At 46.0% G+C, this 27,780-nt stretch overlaps 1 long non-coding RNA gene across 1 annotated transcript; it reads right to left on the bottom strand.

Moving 5' to 3' along the window:
* Positions 1-2,848: 2,848 nt before the first annotated feature.
* LOC113220058 lies at positions 2,849-22,069 on the bottom strand. The gene is made up of 3 exons (XR_003307008.1): positions 20,790-22,069; positions 12,129-12,336; positions 2,849-3,799 (listed from the first exon to the last, which is right to left on the bottom strand). It is a non-coding gene; the product is annotated as an uncharacterized LOC113220058 (long non-coding RNA).
* Positions 22,070-27,780: the final 5,711 nt, after the last annotated feature.

Here is a 27,780-nt window from a genome sequence, read left to right as displayed (position 1 = left end):
CGGGCATGACCCACCCCACCAGCCTCATTTGATTTTCACATGTAGTGCTTGGATGCATCTGAAATTTATTTATAGTTTGATGTGATGGAGCAAACCAATCCTATTTTTTTTTTCCATCTAAATAAGCTGTTATCCCAACACCATCACCGCTGCCCTGCTATTCTGATATCTGGGCTGAGTCAAAGTAGGCTGGTTCAGCAGACTCAGTGAAGGTCACACTGTGCCCAGGAGACTTTCTTGGGCACAGAACACTGGCCTTGCCCACACCTTAGAAGCTATGTTAACGAAGGAAGATGTTTCTTATGTTTTCTTCTTTTTTTTTGGACAGGGTCTCGCTCTGTCGCCTAGGCTGGAGTGCAGTGGCACAGTCTCAGCTCACTGCAACCTCTATCTCTGTGTTCAAGCAATTCTCTTGCCTCAGCCTCCCAAGTAGCTGGGATTTTAGGCACCACCACCACTGACTAATTTTGTATTTTTAGTAGAGATGGGGTTTTACCATGTTGGCCAGGCTGGTCTAGCGCTCCTGACCTCAGGTGATCCACCTGCCTCAGCCCAAAGTGCTGGGATTACAGGTGTGAGCCGCCGCGCCTGGCCTTCTTATGATTTCTTTGAAGTCTCAGTTTAAAACTGTAAGAACTTTACAGGCTGGGCATGGTGGCTCACGCTTGTAATCCCAACACCATGGGAGGCTGAGGCAGGTGGATTACTTGAGCTCAGGAGTTTAAGGCCAGCCTGGGCAACATAACCAAACCCTGTCTCTACAAAAGATACAAAACTTGGCAGGGCGTGGTGGTGCATGCCTGTAGTCCCAGCTTCTTGGGGGCTGAGGTGTTCACTTGAGCCTGGGAGGTCGAAGCTGCAGTGAGCCATGTTCGCAATACTGCACTCCAGCCTGGGTGACAAAGCAAGACACTCTATCAAAAACAAAAACAAAAAACTTTATAAGCAGAGAGTGAAGAGTAGTATAAGGTCATGGTTACAAATCCAGGTTTTAGAGTCAGACAGATGTAGCATCAAACTTTGCTTCCCCTCTAAGATGTGTTTCTTCATAGCACTCTTTTTATACCCTTCTTCGATGGCCCCAGCTAGCATCATCACCTCCAGCTCTTCCCTAGCTGTCTAACTCCACAACCCTACTCTAGATTATAGATGGCTCACAGTGGGAGCCCGCTCTTAGAGGCTTAGGCCGGGTTCCCCAGAAGCAGAGACTGAGGCAGGAATTCCCATGCAATTGATTTATTGAGGGAGGCCCTAGGGAGAAACCTTCGAGGAAGTGAGGAAAGCAGAACAGTACCAGGGAAGGAGCTGAGCAAACACGTGCTTTCAGGTGAGGCCTGACCAGTCTAATTCCAAGGGGAGCGCTGCAGTGTTGGTCCCACCGTGAGGTCAGGGGCTGGCTTTTATGCTGCACCACATTAGTCAGTCACTGGCCTTGGGCCACCCCGGCTATGTGTGTAACCTCTCAGACGCCCAGCAGAGACAACTGTACCTACGACAGAGACACCAGCACCCACCAGAGACAATAATACCCACCAATGACAACAGCACCCGCCACAGAGATAACAGCATTCCCTCAGAGACAACAGCAACCATATCAGAGACAACAGCACCCACCAGAGGCAACAGCACCAACCAGAGGCAACAGCACCCACCACAGAGACAACAGCACCCACCACAGAGACAACAGCACTCACCACAGAGACAACAGCTCCCACCACAGAGACAACAGCACCCACCTCAGAGACAACAGCACCCACCACAGAGACAACAACACCCACCAGAGACAATACCCATGACAGAGACAACAGCACCCACCACAGAGACAACAGCACCCACCACAGAGACAACAGCACCCACCTCAGAGACAACAACACCCACCACAGAGACAACAACACCCACCTCAGAGACAACAGCACCCACCACAGAGACAACACCCACCACAGAGACAACAGCACTCACCACAGAGACAACAGCACCCACCACAGAGACAACAACACTCACCACAGAGACAACAGCTCCCACCACAGAGACAACAGCACCCACCACAGAGACAACAGCACCTACCACAGAGACAACAGTACCCACTACAGAAACAGCAGCACCTCCCTCAGAGACAACAGCACCCACCTCAGAGACAGCAGCACCTCCCTCAGAGAAATATTCTTTGAGGATTTTTTTTTTTTTTTTTTTAAGAGAGACAGGGTTTCGCTTTGTCCCCAGGCTGCACTGCAGTGGCCTAATCGTAGCCTTGAACCCCCGGGTTCAAGTGATCCTCCTGCCTCAGCTGCCGGAGTGCTGGACTACAGGAGTGCACCACCATGCCTGGATTTTTTTTTTTCTTCTAATTTTAGTAGAGATGAGGTCTTGCCATGTTACCCAGGCTGGTCTTAAACTCTTGACTTAAGCGATCTTTCCTTCTTGACCTCCCAAACTGCTGGGAATACAGGCATGAGCCACTGTGCCCAGCCTATAAAGAAGTATTCTAAGCAAAACCTGAGAATAGGGTTGGACTAGTATGATGATGGGAAAGAATTAGAGAAAAATGTGACCTTGGATATGTCTTCACCAAGCTTAATCTGAAAATAATCTATTTTACTATTTTATGTCTGTGATGTTTCTCTGGTTCAATTAAAATGTGCTTTCTCTTTTTATTTGAGACAGGATTTCACTCCCGTTACCCAGGCCAGAGTGCAATCGCATGATCTCAGCTCACTGCAACGTCTGCCTCCCAGGCTTAAGTGATCTTCCCAGCTCATCCTTCCGAGTAGCTGGGATCACAGGCCTGGGCCACCACACATATAATTTTTTAAATTTTTTTGTAGAGACAGGGTTTCACCATGTTGCCCAAGCTGGTCTAACCCCCCTGGACTCAAGTCATCTACCTGCCTTGGCCTCTCAAAGTGCTGGGATTACAGGCATGAGCAGTGCTCCCGGCCTCTCTTTCTTTTAAACATGGTCTCTGTTTATTTCCCAGGCTGGAGTATAGTGGTGCAATCACAGCTCATTGCAACCTCAAACTCTTGCGTTCAAGAGATCCTCTGCCTCAGCCTCCTGAGTAGCTGAGACTACAGATGCACCTGGCTAATTTTTTTATTTTTTTGTAGAGATGGGTGTCTCTCCATGTTTACCAGGCAGGTTTTGAACTCCTGGCTTCAAGTGATCCTTCTGTGTTGGCCTCCCAAAGTGATGAGATTACAGGCGTCAGTCACTGCACTCGGTTGCTCAGGTTTCGTATAGCAAGCCTTTGCTTCAGCCTGTTTGATTAGGTTTCTGCCCCTTGCCTGGACTTTCTAGAGGCGCTAAATCCATAGCAAACACTTATTTGTCAAGAACAGTAGCACATGCATGACATGCACACTTGCCTTCATCTTCAGAACAGTCCTGTCTTTGATATACAAGAGGAAACGGAAAGTCAGGAAGATTGAGTAACTTGCCCAAAGTCACCCAACAACAAGCACTAACTCAGGCCTGTCTGATTTGGCACACAGTGGCCCAAAATCACCTTGCAATGGCTGGAAAGTTAATCTTCAGATTTACAGTGAGGCAGTCTTTTTAAGTGCAAAGCTGTAGGAATGTTTATAAAACAAATGTCAAACATTTATAAAATGTTTGAAAGTGGCAAAAGTTGATCCTCATTGGGGAAACCCTGGGTGTGTGTTACCTGGTTTTGTTTTGGGGAACTGCTGAATAGAACCATCATCGCATGTGCAGTGAAGACCACTGGCCACTAGATGGCCCTGCAGCTCTTTGCAGTGCCATTGCCAACCGCATTGGCCTGTTGGTTCCCAGGGGCCAAACCCTATGAAAGCAGAGAAATGAGGAAAATAATCACAATGTAGGGCATTTTTTCAAAAACCGTAACGTACTAAATTTAAAAGTCTATCCAATATTCTGAGATCATGTTCTTCCTACTTTTTGTGGTAACAGATGATCGCTCCTCGCCAAATATTCTTTCTTGGCAAAAACTGACCTAGCTTTGGACACATTTCCCCTCCCCACTTTTAAAAAGTGGGATTGTGAATTGCAAAAGCCTGAGATTGGTAAAAATACGAGCTTCTCATAAAAAGTGGATCCAAGGCTGGGCGTAGTGGCTGACACCTGTAATCCTAACAATTTGGGAGGACGAGACGGGCAGATGGCCTGAATTTGGGAGTTTGAGACCAGCCTGGCCAGCATGGTGAAACCCCATCTCCACTAAAAATACAAAAAATTATCCGGGCATGGTGGCAGGCGCCTGTAGTCCCAGCTACTCAGGAGGCTGAGGCAGTAGAATTGCTAGAACCCGGGAGGCAGAGGTTGCAGTGAGCCGAGATTGTGCTGTTGAACTCCAGCCTGGGCAACAGAGCGAGACTCCATCTCAAAAAAAAAAGGTCGGGCGCGGTGGCTCACACCTGTAATCCCAGCACTTTGGGAGGCTGAGGCAGGCGGATCATGAGGTCAGCAGATCAAGGCCATCCTGGCTAACATGGTGAGACCATGTCTGTACTAAAAATACAAAAAAATTAGCCGGGTGTGGTGGCAGGCGCCTGTAATCCCAGCTACTCGGGAGGCTGAGGCAGGAGAATGGTGTGAACCCGGGAGGTGGAGCTTGCAGTGAGCCAAGATCGGGCCACTGCACTCCAACCTGGGCAACAGAGTGAGACTCTGTCTCAAAAAAAAAAAAAAAAATGAAATGTAAAAAAAAAGTAATAAAAATAAATAAGACCGGTACAGTGACTCAGGCCTGTAAACCCAGCACTTTGGAAGGCCAAGGTGGGCCGATCACTTGAGATCAGGAGTTGAAGACCAGCCTGGCCAACATTGTGAAACCCTGTTTCTACTAAAAATACCAAAATTAGCTGAGTGTGGTGGCACATGCCTGTAATACCAGCTACTGTGGAGGCTGAGGCAGGAGAATCGCTTGAACCTGGGAGGTGGAGGCTGCAGTGAATTGAGGTGGTGCCACCGCACTCCAGACTGGCAACAGAGTGAGACTCTGTCTCAAAATAAATAAATAAAAATAAATAAATAAATACATACATACATACATAAAAGATGAGGTATGTTGGGCCAGGCGCAGTGGCTCACGCCTGTAATCCTAGCACTTTGGGAGGCCGCGGTAAGTGGATCACCTGAGGTCAGGAGTTTGAGACCAGCCAAGCCAATGCGCAGAAACACTGTTTCTATTAAAAACACAAAACTTAGCTGGAAGCGGTGGCAGGCGCCTGTAATCCAAGCTACTCAGGAGACTGAGGCAGGAGAATTGCTTGAACCCGGGAGGCAGAGGCTGCAGTGAGCCAAGATCAAGCCACTGCACTCCATAAAAGAAAAAAAAAAAAAAAAAGGAAAGTAAGTGTTGGGCAAGAGATCAGAAGCCAGGGATGAGCATCTGAGAGCAAGCGTGACTGGCCACTAGGTTCAGGAAGCAGTGCCCGAAAGATTCCCAGAGTTGGAGCAGGAGTTTTGGAGGGTGCCGCTGTGTGGTGCCCGGAATTCGTAACCTCAAATGCAAAGGGTAGCAAGAAAAGAGGCTGGCCCTAGTACTGTGGCTCCTGTAGGAGGCTCTAGGACTTAGAGACAGTAGGGAAGATGGAGGAGAATGTCCCCTGCTTGGTACAATTCTCCCCCAATCCTACCATTTCTCTCCTGCCTCCTCCCTCTAGGTGTTCTAAGCCCCAAAACTAACCCTGGTTTTCCTAAATAAGAAATAAGCATGCAAAATAGTTCGGTAGCCAAGCAATTTGATCATTCTAATTCCAGGTTTCCATTTTTCAACTATATTTTGTTTGTTCATTTATTTTATTTTGAGACAGAGTCTCACTCTGTTGCCCAGGCAGGAGTGCAATGGTGCCATCTTGGCTCACTGCAACCTCCACCTCCTGGGTTCAAGCAATTCTTTTGCCTCAGGCTCCCCGAGTAGCTGGGACTTCAGGCGTGTGCCACCACACCCGGCTAATTTTTGCATTTTTAGGAGAGACAGGGTTTCACCATGTTGGCCAGGATGGTCTCGAACTCTTGACCTCAGGTGATCTGACTGCCTCGGCCTCCCAAAGTGCTGGGATTACAGGCGTGAGCCACCTCACCCGACCCTATATTTTGTTTTATTTAAGGAATATGTGCGTGGAGTTTGTTTGGTCAAGGCAGGTTTTAAAAACTGACAACAAAACCAGCTTGCCTTCTCCATCCCTGTCCTCTCCTCAGTCTTATGTCTCAGAGGCAACCTCTGCTGTGACTTCTTGTTACTTCATGCTTTTATCACCCTTCTTCTTTTCTTTTTTTCTTTTTTCCTTTTTTTTTTTTTTTTGAGACAAAGTCTCACTCTGTCACCCAGGCTGGAGAGAAGCTGCACAATCATGGCTCATTGCAGCCTTGACCCCTTGGGTTCAAGCAATCCTCCAACCTCAGCCTCCCAAGAAGCTGGGGCTATAGGCATGTGTCACCACACTTGTCTAATTTGTTTTAATTTTTTATAGCAACATGGTTTCTCAGTGTTGCCCAGGCTGGTCTCAAATTCCTGGGCTCAAGAGATCCACTTACCCCAGCCTCCCAAAGTGCTGAGATTACAGGCATGAACCACCATGCCCAGCCATTCTTCCTCTTCTTCTTCTTTTTTTTTTTTTTTTTTTGAGACAGAGTTTCGCTTTTGTTGCCCAGGCTGGAGTGCAATGGTGCAATCTTGGCTCACTGCAACTTCCACCTCCTGGGTTCAAGCGATTCTCCTGCGTCAGCCTCCCGAGTACCTGGGATTGCAGGCATGCGCCACCATGGCTGGCTAATTTTTTTTTTATACTTTAAGTTCTAGGGTACATGTGCACAACATGTAGGTTTGTTACATATGTATACATGTACCATGTTGGTGTGCTACATCCATTAACTTGTCATTTACGTTAGGTATATCTCCTAATGCTATCCCTCTCCCCTCCCCCCACCCCACGACAGGCCCCGGTGTGTGATGTTCCCCACCCTGAGTCCAAGTAGTGAGAACACGTGGTATTTGGTTTTCTGTCCTTGCAATAGTTTGCTCAGAATGATGGTTTCCAGCTTCATCCACGTCCCTACAAAGGACATGAACTCATCCTTTTTTATGGCTGCATAGTATTCCATGGTGTGTATGTGCCACATTTTCTTAAACCAGTCTATCATTGATGGACATTTGGGTTGGTTCCAAGTCTTTGCTATTGTGAATAGTGCTGCAGCAAACATACATGTGCATGTGTCTTTATAGCAGCATGATTTGTAATCCTTTGGGTATATACCCAGTAATAGGATGGATAAGTCAAATGGTATTTCTAGTTCTAGATCCTTGGGAAATCGCCACACTGTCTTCCACAATGGTTGAACTAGTTTACAGTCCCACCAGCAGTGTAAAAGGGTTCCTCTTTGTCCACATCCTCTCCAGCACCTGTAACAGCAGGACTTTTTAATGATCACCGTTCTAACTGGTGTGAGATGGTATCTCATTGTGGTTCTGATTTGCATTTCTTTGATGGCCAGTGATGATGAGCATTTTTTCATGTGTCTATTGGTTGCATAAATGTCTTCTTTTGAGAAGTGTCTGTTCATATCCTTTGCCCACTTTTTGATGGGGTTGTTTTATTTTTTCTTGTAAATTTAAGCAAATTTACAAGCTCTTTGTAGATTCTGGATATTAACCCTTTGTTAGAGGAGTAGATTGTAAACATTTTCTCCCATTCTATAGGTTGCCTGTTCATTCTGATGGTAGTTTCTTTTGCTGTGCAGAAGCTCTTTAGTTTAATTAGATCCCATTTGTCAATTTTGGCTTTTGTTGCCATTGCTTTTGGTGTTTTGAAGTTCTTACCCATGCCTATGTCCTGAATGGTATTGCCCAGGTTTTCTTCTAGGATTTTTATGGTTTTAGGTCTAACATTTAAGTCCTTAATCCATCTTGAATTAATTTTTGTATAAGGTGTAAGGAAAGGGTCCAGTTTCAGCTTTCTACATATGGCTACACGGCTGGCTAATTTTGTATTTTTAGTAGAGACGGCGTTTCTCTATATTGGTCAGGCTGGTCTTGAACCAGCCTCAGGTGATCCACCTGCCTTGGCCTCCCAAAGTGTTGGGATTACAGGTGTGAGCCACCATGTCCGGCTGCCACCATTCTTCTAAACAATGTCTACTTTGCTTTATCTCAATTTATCAGTTTTTGACTTTATTCATTGACTTCCAAATGAGTGATTTTGTAATTTTCTTTTTACCACCATTCCCACTTCCCCCCTTCTCCCAATATATTTTGTCACTATTTTTATTAAATGAATACAGCGTGTACACTATTGTGATTATGTAATTATTATTCACAGTTGAGACACATAGTATATAGTGATTACACTTTCATTCTTTTATAACATTTTGCTTTTCCTGTAACTGTTTTTAAAAATAGAGATGGGGGCTGGGGGTGGGGCGGGGAAAATCTTATTGTGTTGGCCAGGCTGGTCTCGAACTCCTGGCCTCACCCAAGCCTCCCGCCTTAGCCTCCCAAAGTGCTGGAATTACAAGTGTGAGCCACCACACGAAGCCTGTTTAACCTGCCTCATTTTCTTCATTTCTTTACTTTTTAAACATATACCTATTGCTATTTTTTTTAAAGAATTGTGTCTGTGGATGTCTTTTTTTTTTTTTTTTTTTTTGTGTGGGGATGGAGTCTCGCTCTGTCACTCAGTCTAGAGTGTAGTGATCATAGTTCACTGTAGCCCTGACCTCCTGGGCTCAAGCAATCCTCCTAGCTCAGCCTCCCAAGTAGGTGGGATTACAGGTGCACACCACCATGCCCAGCTAATTTTTTTACTTTTTGTAGAAATGAGGTCTCACTATGATCAGCTCAGCCTAGTCTCAAACTCCTGGACTCAAGTGATCCTCCCACTTCAGCCTCCCAAAGTGCCAGGATTACAGCCTTGAGACATCACACCAGCCCTGAAGAAATTCTTTATTCTATCCTGACAGTGTGTTTGACCAAGTTGAGAATGAGGGAAATAGGAATCTGATGGGAAGTTCTCTATTTATATGTGAAGGGCTTATTAATTGCTTGATTTTTCCTGCAAAATGATCAAGGGGAAACTTGCTTTTTGCTTTGATGACTCCCAAAATGAGAGTGTGTGGGAATCATTTATCTGAGACAACTCAGGTTTTCTAGAGAAGAACCTCCAATCTCCTGTCTGGGCACAAACTTTCTAGGAGTAGGAGAAATGAAGGGGACTGGAAGTCTTTGGGGTTTTTGTTTGTTTGTTTATTGAGACAGAGTCTGGCTCTGTTGCCCAGGCTGGATTGCAGTGGCGCAATCTTTTTTTTTTCGAGATGGAGTCTCGCTCTGTCACCCAGGCTGAAGTGCAGTGGTGCCAGTGGCACAATCTTGACTCACTGCAACCTCTGCCTCCCGGGCTTAAGTGATCCTCCCACCTTAACCTCCCAAGTACCTGGGACTACAGCCATACCCAGGTAATTTTTAAACTTTTTGTAGAGGGGAGGTCTCACCATGTTGCCCAGGCTGGTCTTGAACTCCTGGGCTCAAGTGATCCTCCCGCCTCGGCCTCCCTAAGTGCTGGGATTACAGGTGTGAGCCACCGCACCCAACCTTATTATACAGACTTTCAATAAAAGTTCTTAGTTCTGAGTCTTATCTCAATTCCCTGCCATGCCTGGGATACCTAAATCTGGAGCTTCTTAGGTTCAATTTTTCCAGATTCCAAATTTAACTCCACAGGTGAGGGTTCTAGGAAACCAAGTGACAGAGATCTGTTCTCTTTTTACCAGACAGGTCATCCTAGTTTATCCCTTAATGACAATAGGACTTTCTATAATGTCTCAAACATAGGGTTACCAGATTTAATAAGTAAAAATACAAAATTCCTGGTTAAATTTGAATTTCAGATAAACAATGCAATACATCGGACATACTTATACTAAAAGTAATTTGTTTCTTTGAAATTCATATTTGACCAATAGCCTGCATTTTATTATTTATTTTTAATTAATTAATTAATTTTTTTGAGATGAAGTCTCACTCTGTTGTGCAGGCTGGAGTATGGTGATGCGATCTCGGGTCACTGTAACCTCTGTCTCCTGGGTTCAAGTGATTCTCCTGTCTCAGCCCCCTGAGTAGCTGGGACTACAGGTGCATGCCACCACACCCAGCTAATTTTTGTTATTTTTAGTAGAGAACAGGGTTTCACTATGTTGGCCAGGCTGGTCTCGAACTCTTGACCTCAGGTTATCCACCCGCCTTGGCCTCCCAAAGTGCTGGGATTACAGGTGTGACCCATCACACCCAGCCCACTGTTCTAATTTCTATCACCATAGTGTACTCTAGCCTGTTCTCAAACTTCATATACCTAGGCTCATAGATCATACTCTTGTATCTGGCTTCTCTCATTTAATATAATGTTTAGTTTGTGTGTGTGTGTGTGTGTGTGTGTGTGTGTGTGTGTGTGTGTAACTGGGGAAATTCATGTAACATAAAATAAATTGTTGTAAAGTGAACAATTCGGTGGCATTTGGTACATTCACAATCCGGCACAACCACCATTTCTGTCTAGTTCCAAAACATTTTCATTACCCCCAAAAGAGTCCTCATTCCTGTGAAGCACTCAGCATTCTCCCCACCCCCAGCACCTGGCAACCACTAATCTGCTGTCTGTCTAACCTTTTCTTTTTATGGTTCATCAGTTCTTTACCGTCTGGTAAAATCCCACAAGCAGAGAAGGATTATTTTAAAAGGGCTCCAAGAAAGGAAAGCCAGGGGAACCAAAGCAGCACCAGGTAAAGTAAAATTTGGCCAGATGATCAAGCCTCAAAGAAGGAAAACATTCCTAACCCCAAGATGGAGTCTATTCTTCATCTTAGGCAGAAGGTTCCTATTCAAACCAGTCTTGAAAGCTGCCCTGGTGCTATCTACGTGAGCAGTGTTTAATTTCGTATCAACAAAGCACAATTCAGTGGCAATGTTGAAAGAGAAAAAGCCGCACAGCTGGCTTTCTCTGCAAATGACATTGACATAAAGACCAAAGTAAATGTTAGCATCCTGGAAACAGCAGCAGGTGTCTTAAGTAGAACAGCAGCTACTGGGGAGAACTGTGGCCACCTGCTAAGTAGCATCTACTCAGAATTCATTTGAAACAATCATAAAAGTTATAATTTCAGACTTCTGGATGCATTTGATCATGGATCTTTTTGCTGTGTCTTTCTTTGCATTGCTGGGGATTGCTGGACAATTTCTGATGTTTTCTTTTTTTTTTTTAAACGGAGTCTTGCTCTGTCGCCCAGGCTGGAGTGCAGTGGCCGGATCTCAGCTCACTGCAAGCTCCGCCCCCCGGGTTTACGCCATTCTCCTGCCTCAGCCTCCCGAGTAGCTGGGACTACAGGCGCCCGCCACCTCACCCGGCTAGTTTTTTGTATTTTTTAGTAGAGACAGGGTTTCACCGTATTAGCCAGGATGGTCTCAGTCTCCTGACCTTGTGATCCGCCTGTCTCGGCCTCCCAAAGTGCTGGGATTACAGGCTTGAGCCACCGAGCCCGGCCAATTTCTGATGTTTTCTAGACAGGTTCTTGGCCACCACCATATGCTTAGCACCCAGTACCTAGTGTGATGCTTGCCACATAGTAGGTGAACAATAAATGTTTTTCGGGGTGAATGAATGAATGAGCAAACCATCTGGGGCACTGACTCGAAAAGTGGAATCATAAAATCACTGCAGTTTAGACTTAGAGGAGAACTAAAGAGAAGGAAAAACAAGCTAATAAATGAACTCCCGGGTGGGCGAGGTGACATACACCTGTAGTCCCAGCACTTTGGGAGGCTGAGGCAGGCGGATCACTTGAGGCCAGGAGTTTGAGACCAGCCTGGCCAACATAGTGAAACTCTGTCTCTACTAAAAATACAAAAATTAGCTGGGCATGGTGGCAGGTGCCTGTAATCCCAGCTACTTGGGAGGCTGAGGTACAAGAATCACTTGAATCAGGGAGGTGGAGGCTACAGTAAGCCAAGATTGCACCACTGCACTCCAGTCTGGGCAACAGAGCAAGACTCTGTCTCAAAACAAACAAACAAAAAAACCCAAAAAAACAAAAAGCCAAGAACTCCTGCGAGGGACTGTGCAAGGTGGTTTACATGCATGACTCCCTTTAAGCCTCACAATTACCTTCAAAGTTATCATGATGCCAGTTTTACAGATGAGGAAACTGATGGTCACAGAGGCTGTCTCCCAGAATGCCAAGTCGAAACCTTTCACTTGGAAGCTGAGGAACTTCAGGCCCAAAGCTCTCAGGGGTCTTGAACTAGTCGACAGAGCTAGCCTCGTTACCAGCCCACTTAGGATGTTTCCAGTTCTGCTTTTGGCTGAAGGCACACTGTAATGATTCCAGAAGCAATATGACCATCAATGTCCAAGGAACAGAAAGTTTCCAAAAGCAAAGTGTTTGTCAATTAAAACAGGATGGGGACATTAACACTCCTCGGCAGGTTTTAGGCAAATAAGCCTTTACAGGTTACCCAAGGTGGCTTCATGTCTTGAGGTCTCAGGAGATAGACATGGATGAGCAGCAGTAGGTCAGAGGTTCAGGTGCTAGACAGGCCTGGTGCTGGAGCCATGGGGATTTGCCAGCAGGTCCTGGCTGCGTCACTTTTAACCTTTCTGTGCCTCAGATGAGCAACTGATTAGGGATGTACTGAGTCCCTGCCAGGTGCTCTGCCAAATATAATTTGGCCAATAATAGTTACTGAGGGCTATCAAGTGGCTTATAACCTTTGAGAGTTACAAAGGTACATACATAAGATCCAGTCCCTATTAACTGGGTGTGGTGGTACATGTCTGTTGTCCCAGCTACTCTGGAGGCTGAGGCAGGAGGATCATATGAGCCTGAGTGGTGGAGACTGCAATAAGCCATGATCACACCACTGCACTCCAGCATAGGCGAGAATGAGATCCTGTCTCAAAAAAAAAAAATCCAGTCCCTGCTTTTTTCTCTAATTGGGTAACAAATCATCCTGCTTTGCTGGAACTGTCCCAGCTTAAGCACTGAAAATCCCCCATCCCAGGAAACCCCTCAGTCCTGGGCACACAAGGCCAATTGGTCCCTGTGGAAGGTCTTGATGGGAAGGGGAAGGGAAACCACACAGGAGCTAATGATGAACACCAACCAGCTGGGGAACATGTGATGTCACGTTTAATATAGAGGCCCCCAAGGGACTCAGGACAGCAGTGCTATACACACCACATCAGACCCTGCAGCAAAAGGAAACACCAGGAGTACTGATCCTTCTTTGTTTAAAAATGTGATATTTTGGGCCAGGTACAATGGCTCACATTTGGGAGGCTGACATGGGAGGATCACTTGAGCCCAGGCTGTCTCCCAAAGTGTTGAGATTACAAGTGTGAACCACCATGCCCAGCCCAAAGCAGTTTTTTTTTTTATTGTTGCTGTTTTTGAGGCGGAGTTTCACTCTTGTTGCCCAGGCTGGAGTGCAATGGCACAATCTTGGCTCACTGCAATCTCCACCTCCGAAGTTCAAGCAATTCTCCTGCCTCAGACTCCCCAGTAGCTGGAATTACAGGCATGCACCGCCACACCCAGCTAATTTTATATTTTTAGTAGAGACGAGGTTTCTCCATGTTGGTCAGGCTGGTCTCAAACTCCCGACCTCAGGTGATCCACCTGCCTCAGCCTCTCAAAGTGCTGGGATTATAGACATGAGGAGCCACGCCCAGCCAGCAGTTTTAAAATCTCGTGTATGACAGTTACTTCTGTGTCAGACACACATAGTCATGTGTGCATGTCCTCCTGGACTGTGGGTTCTTTGAAACAAATTTCATGTGTAAATACCATTTTATCCATAGAACTAGTGCAACGCCTCCAAATGTGCCAGGCATTCAGTGAATATTTGGAGAATTTGAGAATCAACAATAATTCCTAAGATATATTGAGTACCAGCCCTGAACTAAGCTTTAACTTTTAGATGTTAACTCAAATTTCTTTTCTTTTTTATTTTTTTAAGTCTGTTGGCTGGGCACGGTGGCTCATGTCTGTAATCCCAGCACTTTGGGAGGCCAAGGTGGGTAGATCATGAGGTCAGGAGATTGAGACCCTTCTGGCTAACACGGTGAAACCCTGTCTCTACTAAAAAAGAAAAAAAACAAAAAAAAAATTAGCCGGGTGTGGTGGCAGGCACCTGTAGTCCCAGCTACTCAGGAGGCTGAGGCAGGAGAATGGCATGAACCCAGGAGGCGGAACTTGCAGTGAGCCGAGATCGCGCCACTGCACTCCAGCCTAGGCAACAGAGCAAGACTCCATCTCAAAACAAAACAAAACAAAACAAAAAGTTTGTTAACTTGCTATATAGTTGAATCTCAATTTTCCCACCAAAAAAGTTAAGTGAAAGAAAAACCCTGCCAGGCAAAATGGCTCATGCCTATAATCCCAGCTACTCAGGAGACTGAGGCTGGAGGAGCTTGTGGCCAGGAGTTCAGACTAGCCTGGGCAACATAGTAAGACCCTGTCTAAAAAATTAGCTGGGCATGCATGGTGGCTGTGCCTATAGTCCTAGCAACTTGGGAGGCTGAGGTGGGAGGATCACATCTTGGGAGTCCAGGAATCTGAGGCTGCAGTGAGCTATGATGGCACCACTGCACTCCAGCCTGGCAACAGAGCAAGACCTTGTCTCTAAATAATAATAACAATAATTTAAAATTTAAAAAGGAAAAAACTGTTGTGGTGTGACGGTATATTCTAGAATTCTGTGAGTCATTCCAACTCTACCTTCTTGACAACCCCACGAGGTGGTCTTACTATTATTCCCCATCTCTGACAGGAAAACAGAGGCTCTGAAAAGTGAAGGACTTATTTAGGATCACCAAATTTATAAGTAGTGAAGCTCCTTTTTTATTTTTTTGAGATGCAGTTTCACTCTTGTCGCCCTGGCTGGAGTGCAGTAGTGGCACAATCTCGGCTCACCGCAACCTCCACCTCCTGGGTTCAAGTGATTCTCCTGCCTCAGTCTCCCAAGTAGCTGGGATTACAGGCGCACGCCACCATGCCTGGCTAATTTTGTATTTTTAGTAGAGACGGGATTTCTCCATGTTGGTCAGGCTGGTCTTGAACTCCCAACCTCAGGTTTTCCACCCACCTCAGCCTCCTAAAGTGTTGGGATTACAGGCATGAGCTACTGTGTTGGCCATTTTTTTTTTCTTTTTTTTTAAGAGACAGGGTCTTGGCTAGGTGTGGAGGCTCACACCTGTAATCCCAGAACTTTGGGAGGCTGAAGCAGGCAGATCACTTGAGGTTTGAGACTGGCCTGGCCAACATGGTGAAACTGCATCTCTACTAAAAATACAAAAATTAGGCTGGGCGCGGTGGCTCACGCCTGTAATCCCAGCACTTTGGGAGGCCGAGACAGGTGGATCACGAGGTCAGGAGATCGAGACCATCCTGGCCAACATGGTGAAACCCCGTCTCTACTAAAAATACGAAAAACATTAGCTGGGCGTAGTGGCGGGCACCTGTAGTCCCAGCTACTCGGGAGGCTGAGGCAGGAGAATGGCGTGAACCCGGAAGGCAGAGCTTGCAGTGAGCCGAGATCATGCCACTGCACTCCAGCCCGGGCGACTGAGCGAGACTCTGTCTCAAAAAAAAAAAAAAAACACAAAAATTAGCCAGGCGTGGTGGTGCTTGCCTGTAGTCCCAGCTACTCAGGAGGCCGAGGCAGGAGAATCACTTGAACCTGGAAGGCAGAGGTTCCAGTGAGCTGAGATTGCGCCACCGCACTCCAGCCTGGGTAACAGAGCAAGACGCCATCTCAGAAAAAAATTTTAAAAAGGGACGGGATCTTGCTCTGTCACTCAGGCTGGAGTGCAGTGGTGTGATCATAGCTCACTGCAGTCTTGAACTCCTGGGCTCAAGTAATCCTCCCATCCCACCTCAGCCTCCCAAGTAGCTGGGACTACAAGTTCACACCATGCTGCCCAGCTAATTATTTGTTTTGTAGACATGAGGTTTTACTCTGTTGTCCACTCTGGTCTCCCACTTTGACCTCCGAAAAGTGCTGGAATTGCAGGTACGAGCCACCTTGTCCAGCCATGAAGCTCGTACTGGACCCCAGGCAACTGGATTCTACTCTCTGCATGCCTAACCATCAAGCTGCACTGCCCAAGTCAAACTGACTCTTGTAGCCTCAAGCCGCAAACATCATCAACTTGGTTTTCTTCACTTCAAAGATGAGGAACAGAGAGGTGCAAGTGTTAATAACAGTAGAACTAGGACCAGAGCTCTGGATTCCAGCCTTCCAGTCCAAGGGCACATTCTCATGGTTGTCTCTCAAAGCAAGGCACCCCTGGGGAGCTTGCATGTCCTGCCAGGGCCTTCAGGTGCTATTTACTCAGCTAGGTGTGGACTCTGCCCAGCTTCTGGGCTATTGTTTTCACAGCAAATGTCACCCAGCACCCCCTCCAACCAAGGAATGGGAACAAAGACCGAAAAAACATTATTTTGCTGGTTTCAGACACTTTGACATGAGTTTTCAGTTTCTATCTAATAAAATGCAAATTACTGAAAGAGGGGGTTGACTGAGAAGTGTCGCGTCCTAAAAGCAGTGGACCAGGCCTGGATCTTTTCCATGCCTGGGCAACCTCCAGGACACAGGGCAAGGAATCTAGATTTGAATCCCAGTTCCATTAGCAGGGCATGGTGGCATACATCCGTGGTCCCAGCTACCTGGGAGGCTGAGGTGGGACGATCATGTGAGCCTGGGAAGTAGAGTCTGCAGTGAGCTGTGATCACGCCACTGCACTGCAGCCTGGGCGACAGAGTGAGACCCTGTCTCAAAATAATAATAATAATAAGATCCCAGTTCCACCACTGACAATTTCATGGTCATCGACTTAACCTCACAGCACTTCATTCTCCTCTGAGAAAGGCGGCCAATTCCTAACTTATGGGAACCAAAGAGAGAATGGATGCCAAGTGCTCACACAGTGCCTGGCACGTGTCCAACACTCGTTAGCTATCCTTCCTAAAGCTGACTTATTTCAGACATCTCATGTATGTCTCTTGGAAAATAAAGGAAGCTTTAAAGTATAGAGGACAAAAACAAGGCTTACGGTTTTTCCCTACTCTGACTTTACCTGGCTTCTTCCTGGAAAAGGGTTCCAAGAACTTTTAGAAGTAGAAAGTGAACAACACAAGGGAGATTTTAATCTGTAAAAACAGTCCTACCGATTCCCTTTCTCAGGGAGGCCACTGCCTGCAGCTGGAAGCAAATCCACTTAATCAGTAACTTTAGCTCCCTGATCCGTTTCCAACAAGCAGTTCCTATTCTTGAACCAGGATATGCAAACATGGGCACTTACTGGAAGGGAGGTTTCAGGGCCTCTGGGATTTCATCAGCTGCTCACTCTCCCAGGAGAGCTTGTGGGACCTGTCAAGCCAGCGGCCAAGGACAGAAGGCAAGCTGAACATTTCAAGGTCTACTGGGCCTTCCCCCTTTCAGTTTTTAATTCAGGCAGAACACATTTAAGAAATGCCAAGGAGGAAACTGGATTTATGGCTGCCAAGCCAAGTGGAGTGCAGAAAGAAAACAAGAGGAAAGGCTGGGCGCGGTGGCTCAAGCCTGTAATCCCAGCACTTTGGGAGGCCGAGACGGGTGGATCACGAGGTCAGGAGATCGAGACCATCCTGGCTAACACAGTGAAACCCCGTCTCTACTAAAAAATACAAAAAACTAGCCAGGCGAGGTGGCAGGCGCCTGTAGTCCCAGCTACTTGGGAGGATGAGGCAGGAGACTGGCATACACCCGGGAGGCGGAGCTTGCAGTGAGCTGAGATCTGGCCACTGCACTCCAGCCTGGGCAACAGAGCGAGACTCTGTCTCAAAAAAAAAAAAAAAAAAAAAAGAAAGAAAACAAGAGGAAATACAAAAGGATGCCTACCTCATTGTACAAAGTGAGAAGGCAGGACAGGTGCACACAGCACAGCCTTGCCCTATCTCAGGAGCCCTGGGTTCCAGCCCAGCTCCTGATCCCAAGAGATACCTTTCTTGGAACTCCAAGGGAGAGCAGCAACACTGGCCAAGCCCAGAGACCTGAAGTTCATTCCCATTGCTTTAGGCACAGCGTCAAAGCAGGGAAGTGGGGGTGGTGAGTGTGTAAAATTTAAGGCCAATTGCAGAGGTGGGGGAAGGATATTCTCTCTTTCTCTTTCTCTCTTACACACACACACACACACACACATCCTGCCTCCCATTTTTAAAACAAGTTGTTGATTAAGGTCAGGTGAGGTGACTCACACCTGTAATCCCAGCAGTTTGGGAGGTCTAGGCAGGCGGATCACCTGAGGTCAGGAGTTCGAGACCAGCCTTGCCAACATGGTGAAACCCCGTCTCTACTAAAAGTACAAAACTTAGGTGGAGTGGTGGTTGGCGCCTGTAATCCCAACTATTCCGGAGGCTGAGGCACAAGAATCGCTTGAGCCTGGGAGGCAGAGGTTGCAGTGAGCTGAGATCATACCACTGCACTATAGCCTGGGCAACAGAGCAAGACTCCATCTCAAAAAAGAAAAAAGTTGTTGGTTAAAAGAGAAATATTAAGGAAGTATTGAAGGGGCTGGAGGGAAGGTAGGAAAGAGACAAAGGACAAGAGTTAAAATAAGTATATACAGAAATCTGGAAGGATCAGCTGGGCATAGTGGCTCATACCTGTAATCCCAGCACTTTGGGAGGCTGAGATGGGCAGATCACTTGAGGTCAGGAGTTTGAAACCAGTCTGGCCAACATAGAAAACCCTGTCTCTACTAAAAATACAAAAAATTAGCCAGGCATGGTGGAAGGCACCTGTAATCCCAGCTACTTGGGAGGCTGAGGCAGGAGAATCGCTTAAACCTGGGAGGCAGAGGTTGCAGTGAGCCAAGATCACGCCACTGTACTCCAGTCTGGGCAACAGTGCAAGACTCCGTCTCAAAAAAAAAAAAAAAAAAATCTAGAAGGATCTTCTTATACTGCCTTGGAGAGAGTAGCAGGTGTTAAAGGCTGAACATATTTTTTTCTTTAGTTTCAAGTCATTTTTAGCACTAGATGAACTGTTATTGCTTTCTTGAGATTCTATCTCAGGTGCAGGTGGCTTCTAGCTTCTTTGTCAGGGAAAAGAGGCATGAAGAAAAGAAGCTAAATTCTGTGCAAATTCCTACTCATCCTTCAAAGTCCATTTGAACATCTCTTCTTTATGAAGCCTTCCCTGATGGCCCTGGGGAGTTAGGCGTCTTTCTTTTTCTTCGGTACCACCACTTAGGGATGCTTACAGTTACACTGCATTGGAACTATTTGCATGTCTCTCTCTTCTGGATTCTGGTCCCCTGAGAGCAAGATAAAGGTACCAGTGTTCAGGAAAAATGCATGACCCCAAATCCAAGGTTTTCTGGCAGTGGTTATGATCACGATGCTAGAAATATCAGTTTATTGCAGTTGTCATGGCTAATTGTACCCAGCTTTTGGACACCAAATAAAAAAGCATTGAATGCAAATAATAGAGCACAGGTGAAGGGTGGTGAATTCCAGGAGAACACTAAGTCTGCACAAAAGCAAATTGTTCTCCTCCCTCTCATGCTGGTACCGGAGAGAGTGGGGGACACTCCCTTCTCCCTTGGTCAACATTAGAGGAGTCCCTTTAGTTTTTATTTTTTTGAGACAGAGTTTCTCTCTTGTTGCCCAGGCTGGAGTGCAGTGGCGTGATCTCAGCTCACTGTAACGTCCCTCTCCTGGGTTCAAGCAATTCTCCTGCCTCAGCCTTCTGAGCAGCAGGGATTATAGGCATGTGCCACCACGCCTGGCTAAGTTTTTGTATTTTTAGTAGAGACAGGGTTTTGCCATGTTGGCCAGGCTGATCTCAAACTCCTGACTCAGGTGATCCACCCGCCTTGGCCTTCCAAAGTGATGGGATTACAGGTGTGAGCCACTGCACCAGGCCAGAGGAATCCCTTTAGAAAGCTGTGTTTTCGGTTGGGTGCGGTGGCTCACCCCTGTAATCCCAGCACTCTGAGGGGCCAAGGCAGGCAGATCACCTGAGATCAGGAATTTGAGACCAGCCTGGTGAAACCCCATCTCTAAAAAAATACAAAAATTAGCTGGGCGTGGTGGTGTGCACCTATAATCTCAGCTACTAGGGAGGCTGAGGCAGGAGATTCACTTGAACCCCGGGGGACGGAGGTTGTAATGAGATGAGATCACACCACCACACTCCAGTCTGAGCCACAGATCAAAAAAAAAAAAAAAAAAGAAAAGAAAAAAAGAAAACTCTGTTGTCAGTGATTTTTCCCAAGACTTTTTGTTTTGTTTTGTTTTTTTTAGACAGCTTCTTGCTCTGTTGCTCAGGCTGGAGTGCAGTAGTACAATATCGGCTCACTGCAGTCTCAACCTCCTGGGCTCAAGTCATCCTCCCTCTTCCTACCCCAACCTCCCCGGAAGCTGGGACTACAGGCATTTGTCACCACGCCCAGCTGCTTTTTGTATTTTTTGTAAAGACAGGGTTTCACCATGTTGCCTAGGCTGGTCTGGAATGCCTGGGCTCAAGCGATCTGCCTGCCTTGGCCTCTCAAGTACTGGGATTACAGGCATGAGCCATCATACCAGGCCTTCCCCAAGACTTTTAAGTGAAACTTAGAATCAAATAATGCACTTCCAGCAATCCTGAACAAATCTGATTTCTCAAGACATTACTGAAAACACTTCAATTTGAGAAATGTTTATTCCGACCCAAAGCCATACCCAGGGCAGCTGTCTTCTTCACCCCTTTATTCCATAAAGTAAGAAAAAAACATACTCACAAAGCCTTAGAGTTGTAAAGGCACCTGGTCACCTGGAAGGTGACTCAAAAGAACCCGTGCCCCTCCTCTTGCATATACCTCTGGATTTTTGGGGAATCTGCATTCATTTCTTTACCCACGCTGCCTCTGTACAGACCTCCCTTGAGTCAGTGTCTGTTCCAGGCACTTCCACACACTGTTCCCATGTGCTGAGGGGGCCACTGGTGGGCAGGCAGACCTCAAAAACAGTTGGTTGCAGTTGCTATCACTTTCCTTTAGATATCTAGGTAGTATTTCCTAAAGCGAAGTCAGAGTGGCTCAGGCTAAGATGGGCCGCCCTTGTTCTGGAGTCCGGAACTATAAGTTCAACAAGCTCCTTCCTGTGTGCCAGGAACTCTGCTAGGTCGCCTTCACGCACATTCCCACATTTTCTGGTAGAAACGCACAACAGCAATGAAGGGAAAAAAAGGAAGCTCTCAAAGAAGTTAATACTTTGTTCCGGGTTATCTAGCAGAGTAAAGAGCTAACCCACAACTTACAGCTCAAGTTTGGTAGTTAATCTCATAATTTTTAAAAAGTGAAAACAGCCAGGATTTATGCAGTTCCAAGAGCCAGCTGGTAAAATATAGACCCAACTCTGTTTTCGTGAATGGAGGGGATATGAGAAGAGAAAAACCTCCAAGAACAAAGGAGGAAGTATAATTATGTTTGCCTCAGAGAAAACTGGGGGATAAACCATTCATCTTCCATTCATTCATCTTCCATTCCCAGACCTTATAAGAATAGTCACTGTAACATGGGGGCTAGAAACACTGGCTTCTGAAATAGACAGGCAAAGGTCAGTTTTCAGTTCCACCACATCCTAGCTGGCTAACCCTGGACAAGTTGCTTAACCTCTCCACTACTCCTAGAGGTTACAGATCACTGAAAGTACAGACATTGGCAAATAGTTTTTGGAGACACATTATGGGTCCTAAGGACTATACTATAGTCTATAAGTCTGGAATTTTATGCTGGAAAATACAACTTGTTTTCAAATGGAAAAAGATGGTGTTTTGTATAAAACAACAGAGTCACATTTTAAGACCAGGCAGGCTAACATAACAAGACCCCTTCTCTACAAAAAAATAATAAAAATAAGCCAGTTATAAAGAGAGCTAAATAATAACTAGATACAGAAGGAAAAAATTAGCCAGGTGTGGGGGTGTGCTTGGGAGGCTGAGGCAGGAGGATCACTAGGGACCAGGAAATCATGACCAGCCAGGGCAACATAGCAAGACTCGCGTCTCTACCAAAAACAAAAACAAAACAAAAACAAAACAACAAAACTTGTTTTTAATTAGCTGGGCATGACAGTGTGCTTGGAAGGTTGAGGCGGGAGGATCACTTGAGCCCAGGAGTTTGAGGTTATAGTGAACTATGATTGCACCATTGCACTCCAGCCCAGGCAACAGAACAAGACAGTGTCTCTGAAAATAAAAATAAAACAGCAGAGTCACATTTTCAAATTGCAGATGCCAATCTCTTCTTTCCTGGGCCTGACTGCCTCACACACTTTGTTTAGTATAGAGAACATCCCCATAAGCCACCAACCCCCAGTTATGGCGTAATTCAAACACTGCCCCTAGAATCTCATGTAGTAGGGTCACAGGTCTGTGTGCTCAGCAAATGTTTGCTGTCCTCTGCTGAGAATTTTGTTCCAGGTCACACTAACAGGGCAGATACTTGGCAGCCTGTAACTAGGTCCAGCCCACTATTGGTCAGATGGGTATTTTGTTTCCAGTTTGGAGGAGGGAGAAACTGGAGAAAGCTTATCCAAGGTCCATCGCTGTGACATTTTTCCTGCTTTGTGGACCCCATTTCTGCTTGTGACCAGTGATCAAATTTTATACATACTTAGACATATTTTGAAGACGTGAGTACCCTACTGTTTCATGTAGACCTCTGGGAACTCTCAAACTTCTTTCCTACCAAATTCCTTTTGTTTTTATTTTATTTTTTAGACAGAGTCTCACTCATTCTCTTGCCCAGGCTTGTGTGCAGTGGCTCGATCTCAGCTCACTGCAACCTCGGCCTCCTCAGGTTCAAACGATTCTCCTAACTCAGTCTCCCGAATAGCTGGGATTACAGATGCATGACACCATGCCCAGTTAATTTTTGTATTTTTAGTAGAGACGGGGTTTCACGATGTTGGCCAGGCTGGTCTCCAACTCCTGACCTCAAGTAATTCACCCGCCTTGGCCTCCCAAAGTGCTGGGATTACAGGCGTGAGCCACTGTGCCCAGCCCTTGGCTACCAAATATCTAAAGATGGAAGAAAGGATGAGATTAATGATAGACTAAGAAGAGTTTGGGAATGCTTGTTGGTAATTAGGGTGGACTGTCTTTGGAAATAATAATAGGTAACAGATATATGTTTTCTCTATTTCATGTGCTGTGTTAAATACATGATCTTATTCAAAGTTCAGCTCTCATTTTGGAGACAAGGAAACTGAGGCTCAAAGAGGTTAAGCAACTTGTCCAAGGTTACCTAGCTAGTTGGTGGAGCTGAAAACCTACCTATGCCTGCTGATTTCATAAGCCAATGCTTCCAGCCCCCACGTTACAGTGACTATTCTTCCAAGGTCTGGGAATGGAAGATGAATGAATGGAAGATGAATGGTTTCTCTCCCAGTGTTCTCTGAGGCAAACATAATTATACTTCCTCCCCTGTTCCTGGAGGTTTTTTCTTCTCATATCACCTTTATTCACCAAAACAGAATGGGTCTATATTTTACCCAGTTGGCTCTTGGAACCACATAAATCCTGGCTGTTTACATGGAAAAAAAAAAAAAAAAAGAACAGAAAAAGTACAGCTTGCTATCTTATCCTACATGAATATCAGATGTGCAAAGTCAGCTATAAATAAGAGGATATTTTGGCCGGGCGCAGTGGCTCGTGCCTGCAATCCCAGTGCTTAGGGAGGCCAAGGCAGGCTGATCACTTAAGGTCAGGAGTTCAAGATCAGCCTGGCCAACAAAGCGAAATCCTGTCTCTACTAAAAATACGAAAAAAAGGCTGGGCGCGGTGACTCACGCCTGTAATCCCAGCACTTTGGGAGGCTGAGGCAGGTGGATTGCGAGGTCAGGAGATCGAGACCATCCTGGCTAACACGGTGAAACCCCATCTCTACTAAAAATACAAAAAATTAGCCGGGCTTGGTGGCAGGCGCCTGTAGTCCCAGCTACTCGGAGGCTGAGGCAGGAGAATGGCGTGGACGCAGGAGGCGGAGCTTGCAGTGAGCCGAGATCACGCCACTGTACTCCACCCTGGGCGACAAAGCGAGGCTCCATCTCAAAAAAAAAAAAAAAAAAGAAAAAAAAAATTAGCCCGGTGTGGTGGCAGGTGCCTGTAGTCTCAGCTACTCGGGAGGCTGAGCCAGGAGAATCACTTGAACCCAGGAGGCAGAAGTTGTGGTGAGCTAAGATTGCGCTGCTGCACTCCAGCCTGGGCGACGGAGTGAGACTTTGTCTCAAAAGAAAACAACAAAACAAAAACAGGATGTTTTTAAAAATGCTGAGAGTCCCTAGATCATTCTTAGGAAATTCAGTCTCCTACAAGCCAGATCATGCACAATTCTCAGCGTCACCTAAAGCCCAAGCCACCACACCAAAGGGGGAGGGAGGGATCAATTGTTGCCATTTTGGAGTCAAAGCCCCAGGGTGCATGTCTGGGAAGATTGAACTTGAGTAAATTAAGCTCTTCAGATAAATATGGTTTGCTGAAATTAATCATGAAATATTCTGCAAAAGTAGGTGTACTATCTGGAAGCCAATGCAGGATCCTGGAACAGAAAAAGGTCATTAAAGGAAAAACTGGTGAAATCCAAATAAAGACTAGAGTTTAGTTCCTAGCAATGTGTCAATGTTGGTTTCTCAGTTTTGACAAATGTGCCACAGTGGTGTAAGCTGGTAACGTTAGGGGAAACCGGAACTGGGTGAGGGCATGCCTGAGAATTATCTGTGCTAGCTTTGAAACATTTCTGTACATTTGGCTGAGCTCACGTCTATAATCCCAGCACTTTAGGAGGTGGGTGGATCATGTGAGGTCAGGAGTTCAAGAGCAGCCTGGCCAACATGGTGAAACCCCATCTCTACTAGGAGGTTGCAGTGAGCCGGGATTGTGCCACTGCACTCCAGCCTGGGTGACAGAGTGAGACTGTGTCTCAAAAGAAAAGAAAAAAGAAAAAAAAAAAAAACTTTTCTGTACATTTAAATTGTGCCAAAATAAACAGTTTAAAATTTCAGTACCAGTGAACTGGTTTTCTTTCTTACAGGAATAATGAAGGGGGCTTGCAACACTTAAACTTCTTTCGAGACAGGGTCTCTGTTGCCCAGGTTGGAATGCAGTGGCATGATCACAGCGCACTGCAGCCTCAACTTCCTGGACTCAGGCGTTTCTCTCACCTCAACCTTCTGAGAAACCAGGATTACAGGTGCACGCCACCGTGGCTGGCTAAGTTTCTGTATTTTTTGTAGAGATGGGGTCTTACCACGTTGTCCAGGCTGGTCTCAAGTTCCTGGGTTCAAGGGATCCGCCCACCTCAACCTCCCAAAGTGCTGGGATTATAGGCGTGACCCACCGCATCCGGCTAAGCTTCTCTCAAACAAGATAAAGCTTGGTTCTCTTGCTACCTTTGAACCTCAGCACAAAGAATAGTTACCAACAATGGAGAGTTTGTGCTTTCTTTAAAAAAAAAGAAAGCAAAACCAAATGCAGAGCCAGGTCAGTGCCAAGTGAAAAAGAGCCATGCAATATCTTCACATTTTTTGAATGAATCTTTTCCTTTTGTTGTCATGCCCTTTTAGTGTCATTTTAATTGAATGGGCAAATGAACTGCAGCATTTTGTAGGTGCCAAAGAAGTACTGAATTTCTTAGAACCCAAGTGCACACAAGTGAACTTCAGGAAGTTTTGCAACTTTTTTTCCAGAAAGGGGTGGGCAGCCACAGGACCGAAGGAAACACTTGTCAACATGACCAAGAGGATTTCCTGCCCACACACTCAGCGTCTCAACGTTATTTGAACGGTGTGTAGATGTCTTTCTTTAGAAATAACTAATAAAATTGGAAATACGGGATCAATAGTACTAGCAAACCAAAATGACTTCATCCATTTCTGGAGAATAATGAAGTCCTATGCATTCAAGTTGTTTTCTTTTCTTTTCTTTTCTTTTTGAGACGGAGTCTCGCTCTGTCGCCCGGGCTGGAGTGCAGTGGCCGGATCTCAGCTCACTGCAAGCTCCGCCTTCCGGGCTTACGCCATTCTCCTGCCTCAGCCTCCCGAGTAGCTGGGACTACAGGCGCCCACCACCTTGCCCGGCTAGTTTTTTGTATTTTTTAGTAGAGACGGGGTTTCACAGTGTTAGCCAGGATGGTCTCGATCTCCTGACCTCGTGATCCACCCGTCTCGGCCTCCCAAAGTGCTGGGATTACAGGCTTGAGCCACCACGCCCGGCTCTTTTCTTTTTTTAAAGATTTTTTCTTGATTATGATGAATGTAACACAATAATTTTTTTTTTTTTTTGAGATGGAGTCTCGCTCTGTTGCCCAGGCTGGAGTGCAGTGGCACGATCTCAGCTCACTGCAACTTCCACCTCCTGGGTTCAAGTAATTCTTCTGCCTCAGCCTCCTGAGTACCTAGGACTACAGGCGCTCGCCACCACGCCCAGCTAATTTTTGCATTTTTAGTAGAGACAAGGTTTCACCATATTGGCCAGGCTGGTCTCGAACTCCTGACCTCGTGATCCGCCCACCTTGGCCTCCCAAAGTGCTGGGATTACAGGCATAAGCCACCATGCCTGGCTGTAACACAATAATTTAAGATGACAACATTAGAGGAAATTAGAACTGAGAAGAGTGTACACAGCATTTTCTGCAAGATTGATTCAACTTTGATTCCATCAGGGAAACAAAAACATTGCATAGAAATTTACTCTTCATTCTCTCCCAAAACATTTAAGAGTTTTTCTTTTTTTTTTTTTTTTTCTTTTTTTTTTTTTTGAGACAGAGTCTTGCACTGTCACCCAGGTTGGAGTGCAGTGGCATGATCATAGCTCACTGCAGCCATGAACTCCTGGGTTCAAGCTCAAGCAATCCTCCTGCCTCAGTCTCCCAGGTAGGTAGGACTACAGGCACAAGCCACTACACGGGGCTTCACGAACAATTTTAAAATTCATTTAGTCAATAAACAGGGAGATGCAGAAATGAGTCAAAGAGCCTTCAAGGACTATACAGTGTAATGTGGAGATACAGATAGGTAACAGTGCTGTAGCTGTTATGCTGGAAGTTAGTAGCAGACATGTGGGAATAAAGCAGGTATAGACTGGAGTGGTATTTGACCTGACTTTAGAGCAGTGATCTCAATGGGGAAGATCTTGGCCCCCAGGGGACATTCTGCAGTGTCCAAGGACAATTTTGATTGTCACAACTTGGAGGAGGGGAGGGGTGCCACTGGCATCTCCTGGGCAGAGGCCAGGGATAGTGTTAAACATCCTACAAGGGACAGGGCTGTCCCTCACCATAAAGAATTGTCCAGCCCCTCATGTCAATAACACTGAGGTTGAGAAACTGTAGTTTAAACAAACAGAAGAAATGGGGTTTACTAGGCAAACTAAACAGAGAAAAGAATAATTCAGGGAAATGGTAAGACTGGAATGAGGGATGGACAGATAAGCTGGAGAGGTCATCTGTAGGCTTAAGCTGATTATTTTTTCCCTTTGAACCTCAATTTTCCCATTCACAAAATAGTGATGCTATAATGTGGTATGACTCACCTCTTTTACTGGTATCAGAAGAAAGTGGCACTGATAAAAATTGTGTCCCTGGGACTCGCCTACTTCTGGTTGCCCTGCTCAAGCCTACTTGTTCCTCAGCAGTGCTAGTAGCTTATTCATGAAAACAAGATGGTACTTGGGAAATCTAACAAAGGGCAGTGTGGCAGGTAAAATAGTCAGTAAGCCGGGCGCGGTGGCTC

The sequence above is a fragment of the Piliocolobus tephrosceles genome, chromosome 19 (genome assembly GCF_002776525.5).
Source record: "Piliocolobus tephrosceles isolate RC106 chromosome 19, ASM277652v3, whole genome shotgun sequence".
NCBI classification, from domain to species: Eukaryota; Metazoa; Chordata; class Mammalia; order Primates; family Cercopithecidae; genus Piliocolobus; species Piliocolobus tephrosceles.
Note: the sequence above shows the minus strand (reverse complement) of the source record. Positions and strands in the feature narration are given on the sequence as shown.